The 13,581-nt window shown below is 43.8% G+C and overlaps 1 protein-coding gene across 1 annotated transcript in view; it reads right to left on the bottom strand.

The window, feature by feature from the left end:
* LOC115083975 (tyrosine-protein kinase TXK-like) overlaps positions 1–12,237 on the bottom strand; it is an 82,164-nt gene extending 69,927 nt beyond the window's left edge. The window contains exon 1 of the mRNA XM_029588163.1: positions 11,765–12,237. The gene's annotated coding sequence lies outside the window, so the exon portion shown is untranslated. The remainder of the gene's footprint in view (positions 1–11,764) is intronic.
* Positions 12,238–13,581: the final 1,344 nt, after the last annotated feature.

Below are 13,581 nucleotides of genomic sequence, written 5' to 3'. Positions count from 1 at the left end.
CATATATCCAGTCAGACTCTTAATCCTGTCCTCAACAATTGGGAGCTCCCAATTTGTGCTCTATACTCCTCTGTTGCTCTAGTGCGGTTGGAATAATATCCTTGTCCTTTGAACACCTTCAGTTTAATCTTCAACTTTTGTATCCAGTCTCCTCTAATCATTGTCCCCTTTTTCACAATCCAGTCTTTCACTTCCTCTAACAAGAACAGTAAACCCCAGAAACAACCAATAAGCTTGCTATATTTTAACAGTTGGATAAAAGCAAACCATATGGGACCTTCTCATAAAAAATGCCTTTAATTTCTAAGGCCAGTCTTTTATCACTTTTCTTGGTTTTGGAAAGGGCTTCTGGAGTGCTGTTTAAGCATTTTCTTTTCATTTGGCACATGTTGCCAGCGAGAGATCTCACATCTTGGCTTAGGTGACTATAGATCTGCTGATGGTGTTTTCCTCAGGCTCTGGTGCTGCTGCCTATTCTTCCTGTTCAATTTTCACTTTAGAATGTGAGATGTCCTCTTCTGCTGCCATTATTGAACTTTGCGGCTCTGTCAGCGCTGCTTCCATCTCTCATTCAGAAAGCAACTCCATGCTCTTCGGTTCTCCTCTGAACTTTATTGTTCAGTATATGTCTCCTATTGCCTTGTCCACTCTAATGTTTGCATTTTGGCAAGAGGTAGTTGCTGCCCACTAAAATTAGCTTTTCATCCCGCGGAGGACCATGTTTAGGCAGCCATCCTTAATGATCACGTCACTTCCTGGGTATGAAACTTTTAAAAAAATATTTTGAGTGCTCAAGCTTTGTTTTGGTATGTGCTTTGCTATGGTTAAGCCTCCAATTCAGATTTAGATTACATAGAGAACAATTACGGAAAAATATTTGAGCATAGATTTACATTTTTGCTTTGCCAATTGTACAGTTTGTATTTTTCCATATTTGTGCAAATTATTAGTATACCATGTTATTAAACTCATTGATTATGAGTAGGTGCCAATGCAATGCCAATAGATTACAAACAGGTACAGTTATATAGTATAACTAAGTCATATATATGAAGAGTCACCTTGCTGTCAGAAATTCTCCTCAACATTATCAAAATTGGACATTACATACAGTATAACATATCAACTTTCTGCCTGAAAAAAAATCAGTCTTCATTATTAACATTGTTATGGGAAATTATCACTAGGAGAAGATGCTATTAGGTAAGTGTTTCACATATGCGAAGTGAACAGACATATGTGTGTATGAGGCAAGGAAGTTTAGAAGCACTACAGATGCTGCAACTCATACAACATACACACATACAATGTATAGTTTATAATTAGTTCATGGTATTATCAGAAAGAATACAGTGTAGCCCACACTTGGCAATAATCACTTCCTATACATATTGCTTGTTTTTTTTCTCACCCTTTTGGTTTGAATTCCTTGCACATAAGCCAGACATGAAGACCTTTAGGATGACTTCCAGAGGCTGGGGGCTATCTTTACCACCTCAAGCTCTTCTGCTGGATCTTCTGGAATCTGGCTCACTTCCCCCCCAAACTTATTTTATAGAGGTTTGCTCCAAAGGCTAGATTGTCTCTTAGTTTATTGGCTGATGCTCAGGAGCTCTGGATGCTGCACCCTGTGACTTCTTTGTGATTGTTGAGTCTTGTTGTAGTGCCTTGTTGATTCCTTAATGATTGGTGAGCCCCAGGCACCAGGGTTGAGTACCCATTATCTTGGTTCTTGCATCTGTGTCTGTTATACAGGATTTGGAGTTTGTGGCTCCACCTTACTTGTGCATGTGCAATGCTGAATTCTGTTGACTGTGTGGCATTGGCCACTTGTCCTTATCATGAGTTCCATCTGGCATGCAAGTCCCATATTAATTTATCATGGAAAGTCCCCTGCCTTTCAGGTGCCAGGTGCAAACCAAATATCCTAGCCTAATTTATCCTATTCTTATATGCCAACCCTTTTATTCTTAATATAAACCCCAAGCTCTATCATTTTATAGCATTTTATATAGTAACATAGTATAAAGACCAAATAAGACCATGCATTCTGCCCAGAGAGATTCATTGATATTAGATAGATGTATACGCAAAATCCCTTATGCAACCCAACATCAACTCTCCATCCCCTCAAGTCAAATACCTGTCCTCCACATCTGTCCCAAGCATGACCAAAATTTGCCAGTGATGGCCTTCATCTTTTCTACTAGAAGGTCATTTCAGGTCCTAATGTCTTCAACTTTGCTTCCCACTAAACCCGTATCCAAACTGGCACCCAAGTCCCTTTCCCTTTACCAAGTTTTGCAGTAATCTCCACAGCCAGCAAGATTAGTAATGCTATGGTAAAATAAAGATCTGGCCTCCACATGTTCGTTGGAAGTTTGGGGTCAATGTAATAAATCTTGCACTTAAAATGTCTCACCAACAAGTAGATAATTATACAAGTGTTAAAAGAAAATGATCAAGCAAGTTAAAACCCCATTTACATGGAATGCACTGAACATTTTTGTGTGCTTGCTATGCTGCTGAATATCCCCATAAAAAGTCTCTAGTTAGCCGCATAAGTCTTATCTGGCTAACTTTAGACCTGCTATTGAGCAGGTATAACTTATCCTGTTAACTTAACTGGATAAGTCAGAATATCAGCACTTATCTGGCTAAGATAACCAAAAAAGTAACTTCTCCCCGAAAGGCTCATTTCCCACCCATCATTTAGCAGGATAAGTACTTATGTTGACTCATCCCCATTTAGCCATGTCTATCTATAAGGCCAGTAATTTTGTTTTTAAGAATGGTTTCTACCATTTTGCCCGGTGCCAATATCAGGCTCACTGGTCTATAGTTTCCTGGATCACCTCTAAAGCTCTTTTAAAAAATCTGCATCACATTGGCCATCTTTCAGATTTTGTAGTTCGTGGTTGTTTTAGATTACTAGTAACAGGTTAGCAATTTCATGTTTTAGTTATTTTAGAACTCAGGGGTGGATGCCATCTGGTCCTAGTGATTTGTTATTCTTTAGTCTGTCAAGCTGAGTGTAACCTCCCTTCACTTCTAATCTGAAGTACATCCGGCATCATGCTGCATCCAAAAAACATGGTTCAACTTCCTGCAGTTCTGGATTCCTTTTATAGGTCCTCCAGACTTCCTGTTGCACTGTTGACATCACATCCTGCATGAATATATAAGGAAGTCTGTGCCTCAGGAACAGGTTCTCCTGCTCTGCAGCGTGTGGTGCTACTCCATTGTTCTTGATCCTGTTTGTGCCTTCTTTCTGATCCTGAATGTGTTCCTGCTTCAGGGTTCCTGCTTCTGTCTGTGTCCGCTACTCCTGCTCTTGACTTCCTCTTCTCTTTGCCTTAACCTGTGCATCCTCTCTGACTGACCTCTTGTGCTTGACCTTTGCCTATTATCTGACTGTCTGTGTTCTGTTTGAGGCATTGTGGACCCTTGGTCGCAGTGGAGATGACTCCGCCCATGGGGAGGAGCCCCATGGGGAACCACTGTGATAGGCTGACACAGATAGCAGACACAGAATGGATAGATTCTTTATTGTACTGCTGAAGATAGATGGTGAAAGCAGGAAGGTAAGGCACTGATCCACAAAGAACCAACAGGCTCAGAAGTATAGTCTCACCCAGATGTACACGATAGGCGGGAGCCCGCAGTGCAGGTGACGCTGCGGCTGGTGGGTGGAGTTGGAGCGCCGGATCATAGAGGTACTCACAGAATGAAGGCGTCTTCCTGGTGGTAGAATGGTGGGACTGAAGGTCCGTGGTGCAGGGTATAAAGGTAGATAGGCCCTCGAGGAGCGAGTACCCAATGGTCCAATATCCTGCAAGTAGAATAGAGAGAAAGATTCCCAAGGAGCGGTTGTCTTAGTTAGTGAGGAACCCGAAGGGAAGTTGGAAGCGAGAGACCCCCGAGGAGCAGGTGTCTAGAGCTTCTTACTGGAGCGAGGCCCTTAACGTGAAAGCGGCATCTAAGCGTACAGCTTAGAGCAGTCAGAGTAGCAAAGCGAAGTCTTTGCTAACTCAAAGTGGTAGCGGAGGCAGAGGCTAGATATACCCGGAGGTACTGACGTCATGCGGTGGGGCCGCTCCTGAGGTTCCCGCCATGACGTTTATTTGAGCGTAGGAGCTGTGCGCGCTCATGCCCTAGGAGGCCATGGGAGTGAGCATGGCGGATGGGGATGTCCATGCTGGTCTGGAAAGCTGAGACCCTCGGCACCGGAGGCAGCCATCTTGCTCAAAGAGAGTGAAAGGGGAGAAAAAGAGGTAAGGCAGAATGGTCGCAGCTGTCTGCGACCGACGGACGCAACAGTCTGAATATTGCCTGTCTCAACCTTTGCTTGATATTTGACTCAGCCCGCATGCTACCTGCCCCAACTTCGGCCTGGTATATGACTTTGCCTGTATGCTGCCTGCCCTGACTATTGGCATGTTCCCAGACTTTCTTCGCTCATTGGGATCTTGGCTAAGTCCTGCCAGCCCCCTGAACCCAAGAGTTCAACCTGCAGGGAAAGAGGTTAGTACAGGTGAATCCCAGACTCAGTTCACGAGCATGTCTGCCTACTTACAGTATGGACCTAGTGGGTTCGCCTGCTAGGCGGCATCAGTCATGCTTCAGTCCCAAGGGCTCACCAACCATGACACTGAGTTATTATGTCCTCCAGTTTCACAGTGATTCCATCTAGTTTTTCAGAGTCATCACCAACAAAAAATGTTTCTAGTGTGGGTATGATTCCAACATCCTTCTCAGTAAAGACAGAGGCAAAGAATTCATTCAGTTTGTCTGCTCTTTCCTTGTTCTTCCTGAGCACCCCTTTTGCCCCTTGGTCATCTAGTGGCCCAATTGACTCCCTTACAGGCTTTTTGCTTCAAATGTACTTGAAAAGGTTTTTTTTATTAGTTGGCAAGCTTTTCCTCAAAGTCTTTCTTGGTTTGTTTAACTACTGTTTTACATCTAACTTGCCAGTGTTTATGCTCTTGCCTTTTTTCATCATTTGGATCCGCTTTTCATCTTTTGAACGAAGCCCTTTTAGTTTTAACTGTCTCCTTTACCTCATCATTAAACCATGATGACAGTCATTTGGTGTTCCTTTGACCTTTGGTTAATGCTTGGAATATATATTATCTGGGCTTCCAAAATACCATTTTTAAACAATGTCCATGCCTCCTGCAAACTTTTAACCCTTGTATCCACTCATTTTCGTTTTTTCCTAACTAATTTTCTTATTCTATCATGGTCTCCCTTTTTAAAGATATATGCTACTGTAATAGTTTTACTTAATGTCTTCCCTCTAGTGATTATGTCAAATTTGATTGCATTATGATCAGCACATTCAGGGTGGCCGGGCCATTATAGTTTAGAGGCCTATCACAGTAATTCCTTACACCAGGTCATGTGTTCCACTGAGGACTAGATCTAAAGTAGTTGCTCCTTTCATTGGCTCTAGGAGCAGCTACTCCATGAATCAATCATTTATGGCATCTAGGAACATAACCTCTTTAGCATGTCCTGATGAAACATTGACCCAGTCAATACCAGGAGAATTGAAATTGTGTTGCCAAATTTATTTGCATTTTCAATTTCAGCTAGCATTTCAGTCTGTTTCTTCATTTTGGCCAGGTGTTTACACCCACTGCTATACTTTTACCCATCACATATGGAATTTCTATTCACAAGGATTTCACACTACATTTTGTTTCTTGAAAGATTTTTATCATGCTTGACTCTAATGCCATCTTTTACATAAAGGGCAGATCGAATTGGAAGGGTACTATCATGTCAATATAATTTATCACAGTGTTCCATTGGTTTTCCTCCTTCCACCAAGTATCTGAAATGCCTATAATCTCTATATCCTCAAATAATGCCATACATTCTAACTTACTATTCAAACTTCTGGCATTCATATACAGACATTTTAAAGTATGTCTATTTGTACTTTCATTTCTCTTTATAGCCACAACCTACTTGTTGTTAGACGTTTCCCCTGAGGAAGCCTGCTTGTCAGGTGAAACGGAGATCTTCGTCGGGAGTAGTATCGGGAGTAGTGACGGGTAGTACTCGAGTGAATTTCATTATGGCAGTGATTAATGAAGGAGAACTGTGAAGCTCAAAGCCATGAGAATTTAACTGAGGAGAGCTGTGAAGCTGAAAGCTACGAGAATTTGCACTTAGAAGCACTTTAATACAATATATGGGATGATTCATTTGAATGTTATATTGTTTATGATTACATCATATTTATAAATATTCTCTGCCTATATGACTTTCATGTTTGTGATGTTTTTAAATGTATGATTGTACATGTGGGTTTATATTAAGTTGTGTCTCTCTTAAATAAATGTGTGTTTTAAATGATTCATGTTATATGATATAAGGTTCTCCTTATTTGGGTAACAACCTACTTGTTAGCAAATGATGCAGATAGTTTAGAGTATCCACATCAGGGTGCTCTTTGTCTACATCTGACTGGGCTTCTTCAGCCTTAATCACAACCTCTGTACTGGAATATTCTAACTTCCCTGTTTTGCAAATACCTTTGGAGTTACATCCCTGTGAACCATGTGCTTCTGAGCAACTATCGGCTTTCCCTCATGGTCTAGTTTAAAAGCTGCTGTATCTCCTTTTTTAAATGTTAGCACCAGTAGCCTGGTTCAACTCTAGTTAAGGTGGACTTACCCCATCAGAATAGACTCCCCCTTCCCCAGAATATTCTCCAGTTCCTAACAAATCTAAAATCCTCTTCCCTGCACTATTGTCTCATCCATGCATTGAGATGCTGGTGCTCAGCTTGGAGCTAGGTTCCTACATGTGGAATGGGGAGCATTTCCAAGAATGCAACCCTGAAGGTTCTGGATTCCAGTTTCCTACCTAAGTTTAGCCTCCACAACCTCCCTTTTGCACCTTCCTATGTTATTGGTATCCTCATGTACCTTGACAGTTGGTTCCTCCCCAGCACTCTGTAAAATCTTATCTAGGTGGCATATTAGGTCCGCTACTTTTGCATCCAGCAGGCAAGTTACCAAGCGATCTCGTGCCCTCCAGCCACCCAGCAATCTATATTCCTAAAGATCAAATCTCCACTTTAATGGCTATCCTAACTCTTTCCTTCAGGGTGCACGACCCTGGAGACACATTCTTAGTGTGAGAGGGCAGGTCCCAGTTGTAAGATCAGTTCCTGCCACACCTTACTTCTCTAGAGCAGCACAAGGGCTGCTTGACTGGAGTTGGGATCACCCTCCTATGTCCCAGAAGGTCTCTTCTCTATACCTCAGTTTGCCTCAGCTCCTCCAGGTCTGCCACTCTGACCACCAGAACCTGGACTTTTTCTCTGAGAGGCAGGACTCTTTGCACCAAGTGCACATATACAACCTCTCACCAACAGGTAGATAATTATACCTGTGGCACGGTGCAAAAAACTGGATAGTCCTCAACTCACTGCTGGACCTCTGTCTGCATCTTAATTTTGTTGAGTTGCAAAACTTTTAAAAGCTGATTAAGGCATAGGTATATCTATCAATTTCATAGTTTTTAAAGTATTCATTTGGTGTCATTTAAAATTGATAACTAGATGACTTGTGTTAGTTTGTGAATAACCAGCTGTTGTGGAGCACTAGGAGAGCGATCCCACTCCTGGGTGATGTGTGTCCTTGGGCCACGGCTCGACCCCAGAGGACTCTGAAGAAGTGCCGTGGGAGGTGTGGCATGCCCGAGCATGGGCTGGACGGGAGCAGGGCTGGAGTGACATGGAAGACAGGCTCTCCTCCGGACCTGCACGCTTCGGAAGACCCAACAACGCAATGTTGGTCTTGTGAACAGTCCTCCGACCATTCCCAGCCCTTTCAGACCTGCCGCAGGGTACGGCACGAAGCGGCAGGCCGGATGGAGGCCAGGACAGCGATGACTGGAACATGGATTCAGACGAGACTCAGGAACGACGTAGACTCAGGCATAGACGTGGACTTAGGACGAGGTGCAGGATCCATAGACGTGGACTCAGGCAAAGACGTGGACTCAGGAATGAGGTGTAGGATGCATAGACGTGGACTCAGGCAAAGACGTGGACTCAGGAATGAGGTGTAGGATGCATAGACGTGGACAGGCACAGGCATGGACTCAGGACTGGATGCACAGAGGTGGAATCAGGAACGAGGGCTGAAGGTAGACATGGGCACTGACCCTCAGGGCGCCCTACTCAGGCCACCCGCGGGACTGAGTCGCGGACCACCCTGTCCCATGCGCGCCCTACACAGCCCTGGAAGGCTGGTCACGGACCACGCAGAGAGCGGGAGAGCACAGGAAAGAGGAAGCAGGTTCGCTGCACTCCTGGCAGCACAAGGTGAGGATACACTGCTCTCCTGGCAGCACAAGGCAGGTTAAAGCATTCGGATCAGGAACAAGGATATCTGGAACAGCAGGAACATCAGGACTGGAACACAGATACTGGAACAGGAGACACACCTCAGGGCTGGAACATGGACATCAGGAACAGCAGGAACATCAGGACTGGATCAAGAGACAGACCTTGGGACTGGAACAGCAGGCAGACATCAGGACTGGACGAGGAGCTCCGACAGGTAACACGAAACACAGGACCTTGCAGAAGTGCTGGAACACGGACGACTTCCTGGAGCGAAGGATCTCAGGAGTGACCAACTCCTTGCGAAGGCAAAGACACACTGAAAACTGAGCCCTTTAGTAGGGCTGAGGTGGACAACGCCCAGGGAGGGGTCAGCAGGGGGCCACACCTGGCTGGCCCTTTAAGAGGAGCAGAGAGGCGCGCGCTCACGCCCTAGGAGGCTGGAGAGAAGAGCTGGAAGCTGGTGGCGTCCTCAGCCACGTGGAAGGCCCAGGGAAGCAGTGGAGCAGCCCTGGACTGGAGCTGGATGAAGGCAGGTCACTGGAGCAGCTCCCAGCCGCAAGGACAGAAGCAGAGAGAGGTAAGACTGGCTGCAGAGGAAGCGGGGGAAGGGCTGACTGCAGGAACGGCTCCATGCCGTGAAGACAGCCCCAGGAGCAGAGGTAAGACTGCAGGCACTGGCAGGGACGGCTTCCCAGCCAGGCAAAGACCCGGGCTGAAGCAGGCACTGGGAGAGACTGTCTCGCTGCTGGCTGGAGGTCCTGGGATCGCAGCAGCACGTCGGGGGAAGGCAGGAACAGGAGGAGCCGACCGCATGGCAAGAGCTGCGGGGACAGCCCCAGCTGATTCAGGGAGAAAGCAAGCAGAGTCAGCAGCCAGACTGGCTGTCTGTGAGAAAGGTAAGAGCCTGCCCATGCTTCTTGTGGGCAGGAGCGTAACACCAGCAACAAGATTAAAATTAGTCAATCACTAAAATCAAGGTTAATTGTATGTTATTCTAAATCACTAATTGACTCTTGAAGATTTTTCTCCTATCTGCTGGGAAGAGGGTAGCAAGCTATATAACAAAAAAGATACTGGGATGGGTGGGAGATGAGATGGTGGGAATCAAACTGGTGACCACTTACCCAGGAACCAGTACTCTCAACTTTTCAGATTCAAGTAAGTGACTTTTCCAAACTCACAATTCTAATACTTATAAACAAATACAAACCTATACTAATTCACAAAATTAATCCAAAGTCTATTATCCTTACACACAGTTCTTTTCACTTACCAATATTTTTACTAGCTTACAAAATTAATTCAAAGTCTATTATCCCTAAACATGAACAACTCTTTACACCTGCAAGCAAATACCAACCAGCATTTCTCCTCTCTTCTTCTCCTCCCTCAGCAACCTCCTTTATCTCTCCTTCATTCCCTGCTCAGCATAGCATGACTCCATTCTCTTTGTGACGTTTTTGCAGTGCCCAGCATCTTCTCTCTCTACCCACTACCTGACCAGAATCCTCCTTCTCTCTCTCTACCCCACCCTCAACTGCCCAGCACCCACTCTCCACTACTCCTCACCCACCCAGCTTCATCTCTGCCTCCACCCCTACATCTACTCAACATCATTACCCTTCTCTCTTGTGGTGCTATGTCGTAACAATGGGTAGGTGGCATCTGGAGGTTTTTGCCACTCCACAAACATTTTGGAACTCTAAGTCACCACCTAGTTTTCCTAATGGACGAACCATTTTTTACTCCACTTCCCCCTCCCTTATTACACCCCTTCCCACAATTAATCCCCATAACATTCCTTAAAGTTTTGTCACCCTGGATCAAACCCCAAACCCCCTCCAAGCCAGACCTACCCCACTGATCAAGCCCCACATCTCCCTTCAAGACCTAACTCCCCAGATCAAGCTTCAGTGATCCTACTGAGCCAGACCTACCTCCCATAATCAAGTTCCAACCCCTCTTTCAAGACCCATTTCCCCTTGCCCCTGAATCAAGCTCCAAATGCCTCTCAAGTAGGATTCAGACGCCTGCACTCAAGCCCTGATACCCCTCCCCTGAGCCAGACTTGGTTTCCCTCTCAAGGAAGAACCCCATAAGCCAGGCCCATGAACCCAGATTCCCCAAACCCCATCGTTCTGAAATGAGTATCTACCATTTATTTAATTATTTCTCATTTCTTATATACTGCTCAACAGATAGCAGATCTGGCCAGAGCAATTTACAACAAAATACAAAGAATATATGCAAATTCTAAAACAAGAACAAAGTAAAACAAATAAAATACATAATACTCAAAATGAAACAAAATACTTTAACCCCAGGTATCTATGCTGTTCACAAATTGTATCCAACCTAGGCTAAGATGGAAAAATCCATGTCTTAACCATTCCAGAGGTCCCAATCTTCACCGGCAAGAGGGATGTGATAGATCTCCTACTAACACCATTCGGTGGTTGCAGTGATGCCAGCAAGTAGGCTCTGATGTCTCTCCTGAAAATAAAAATCAGGATCCTCTATTTTTGTGGAGTGGCAAAAACCTCCAGATGACCACTCATTGTAGGAGTGGTCATGGAGTTCTGTTTGTGGGGGAATTCAAGGTCAGTCTCAGGAGATCTTCAATGAGGGGCTTTGTGTTGTGGGGTGCTCTTCATTGATTGGGAAAACTGGTTCTGGTTCAGGGGAGGACTTCTTTATTGATGGGGGTTCTGGGTCTGGCTCATGGAAGCAAGGCTTGAGCAGTAGGTATCCAGGTCTAGCTTAGGAAGATGGTTTTGGGAGAGGAGTGTGGGGTTTCATGGGGGTGGGGGTTGGATCAGTCTTGGGAGAGTTTGGGGTTTGAAGAAGGGGTTGTGGGGCCTGCAGTTCCATATTGGGAGGGTGTCCCTTCCTTATTGGAAAGGGACGGACTTGGATCAAGGGAAGACTGAGAGGGATGCTAACCATCCTTTTCACTTTAGGCCATTTAGAATGAGGGAGGGAATGCAAGATTCTGCATGCTCAGACAGGGGTTAATGTTTAGGCCTTTGTGAGTAGACACATGGAGAACAGCATAATACAGTATTACATGCATGTTTGCTAAAGCCTTATTTGCATACAACACAACCTAATTTACAAGTAGGTACATGTTATGTTTAGAGCATACCCACTAAGGTTTATGGGGACCGGGTTAACATGTATGTTGAGCTTTAATTCATAGACCCTATTTCTCTCTGCTGGTTTTGACATGTCCTTTGTCAAAGTTGATTGTTTAATATCAGTGCTACACAACCTAGAAAAAAAAAGATACATGTTGAACTACATTGAATGTTTTCCATTTTGATTAACAGGTAAACATTTGAGAGACATTATCCATTTGCTCAATCAGAAGATAAAATTGTATGATAGTTTTACCTTTTCTGTAGGGAACAGCAGCAACAGAAAACAGACTGGATTGTGTGATCTGAAAGAATAAATATTTTATGTTCTCAACATGTTTCAGAGTTTTGGGTTGTTTTGGTTTTTTTTGTTTTTGTTCTTTTTAGGGGTGGGGGGGCGGTTACTGCTTTTTGTGCTTTGTTTGATGTCTGAACTCCAAACTCAGGTAATTTCTTACCATCTCCATTCCCAGTCCCCTTCTCTAGTTAAGGTCATTCACCTGAGGCTTGAGCCAAGTAGAAACAATCTGTAAAATTCAGGAGGTGTGGAAAACATAGTACACAGGAAAAGGTCTGTGTGAAGGAGGCAACCTTCATGCTGGCCCATATATATATTTTAAGATGGACAGAGACATGCAAAGCAAATTAATTTTGTAATTTTTTGGAGTTCTTCACTAGGACCTAGATTCATCAAATTGCTATCAATACAGTGCCTGTGGTATTTTCACATTGCAAGCTGAGAAGTGCCCAGACAGGCTTTTATTGTATTGAGAGGGAGAGAGAGAGAGGAGAAAAAGAGAGACTCTTTATATGACTCTCATAAAAGTATGAGGTTTTGGTGGTGGCCTAGGTTTGGGGGGCAGTTTTACATGCAGAGTCAGAGGTACGAATAGCACAGTAGACATCATTGAAGATTTTATGTGATTTGGCGTGAGGAAAGGTACACAAAGATGAGATTTGTACATTGTACTCTCAACCTAGCTTGATAGCAGTTAGGTAGAGAGTGCATCAAACTAAGTCGAGAGTACATTTTTCAAATCTCATCTTTTTATACCTTTCCTCACTCCAAATCACATAAAATCTTCACTGATGTCTACTGTGCTGTTTGTACCTCTGACTGTGCATGTAAAACTGCCCCCCAAAAACCAAAACCTCACCCCAAGTTCAGAATGCCCCCTCTTACAGTGGTATGTCTCCCCAGAGATGTGTGCTCTCTCTCTCTTTCTCTCTCTATCAAAAACAGGATTTGAAATATTTATTGCAAATCTCGGTTTTGCTGCGTTAAATCCCGCAATAGCATGCATTACCTTATCGCATGCCATGTTAAGCACCCTTGATTTTCATTAACTCCTCCCATGCGTTATCTATCACATACGTTAAGGCGTTATCGTGGGCATTAGGGATAAGGCCCTAACGCGATTTGATAAAAGATCCTGTATGTTTGAAATGATCTTGTTACAAGGATATACAAAGTAATTTACTTTATCAGACAGATATTGCACTTTTTGGAAGTTTTAAAAATACAGTATGTTTAAAAGCTTAAAAATTAATATAAAAATTAACTGGATGGGGCTGGTGATTATATTCAGCCAGTAAATGGGAAAGTTTTCTCCCTATGGTATATAAAGTCCACAAAATAGAAGTAATAGGATATATAAATAGATGAAAATATATATGAAGAAGATTCATTACTGTTCTTGATATCTGGAAGTGTTTATTTTTTTGAATATTTATATTTCCTTCCCATAAGTATTTTTTTCTTTATGCATGAGGAAAACATGTCACAGTTAAGAACATAAGAAGTTGCTATACTGGGTCAGACCAAGGATCCATCAACCCCAACAACCTATTTCCAACAGTGGCCAGTCCAGGTTCCAACAGTGGCCAGTCCAGGTTACAAGTATTTAGTGGCGTGGCATGGCCACGCCACTGAATATCTCCAGCTATCTTAAAGTTAGTTGGTTATGATGAATCAGCTAACTTTAGGACAGCCCTATAGGCCAACTATAGTTAGCCTCATTGGTTAAGTGGCTAACTCTGGTCCACCCCAAAACACCTACCAATCGCCCCCAG

This window comes from Rhinatrema bivittatum, chromosome 1 (assembly GCF_901001135.1).
Source record: "Rhinatrema bivittatum chromosome 1, aRhiBiv1.1, whole genome shotgun sequence".
NCBI lineage: Eukaryota > Metazoa > Chordata > Amphibia > Gymnophiona > Rhinatrematidae > Rhinatrema > Rhinatrema bivittatum.
Note: the sequence above shows the minus strand (reverse complement) of the source record. Positions and strands in the feature narration are given on the sequence as shown.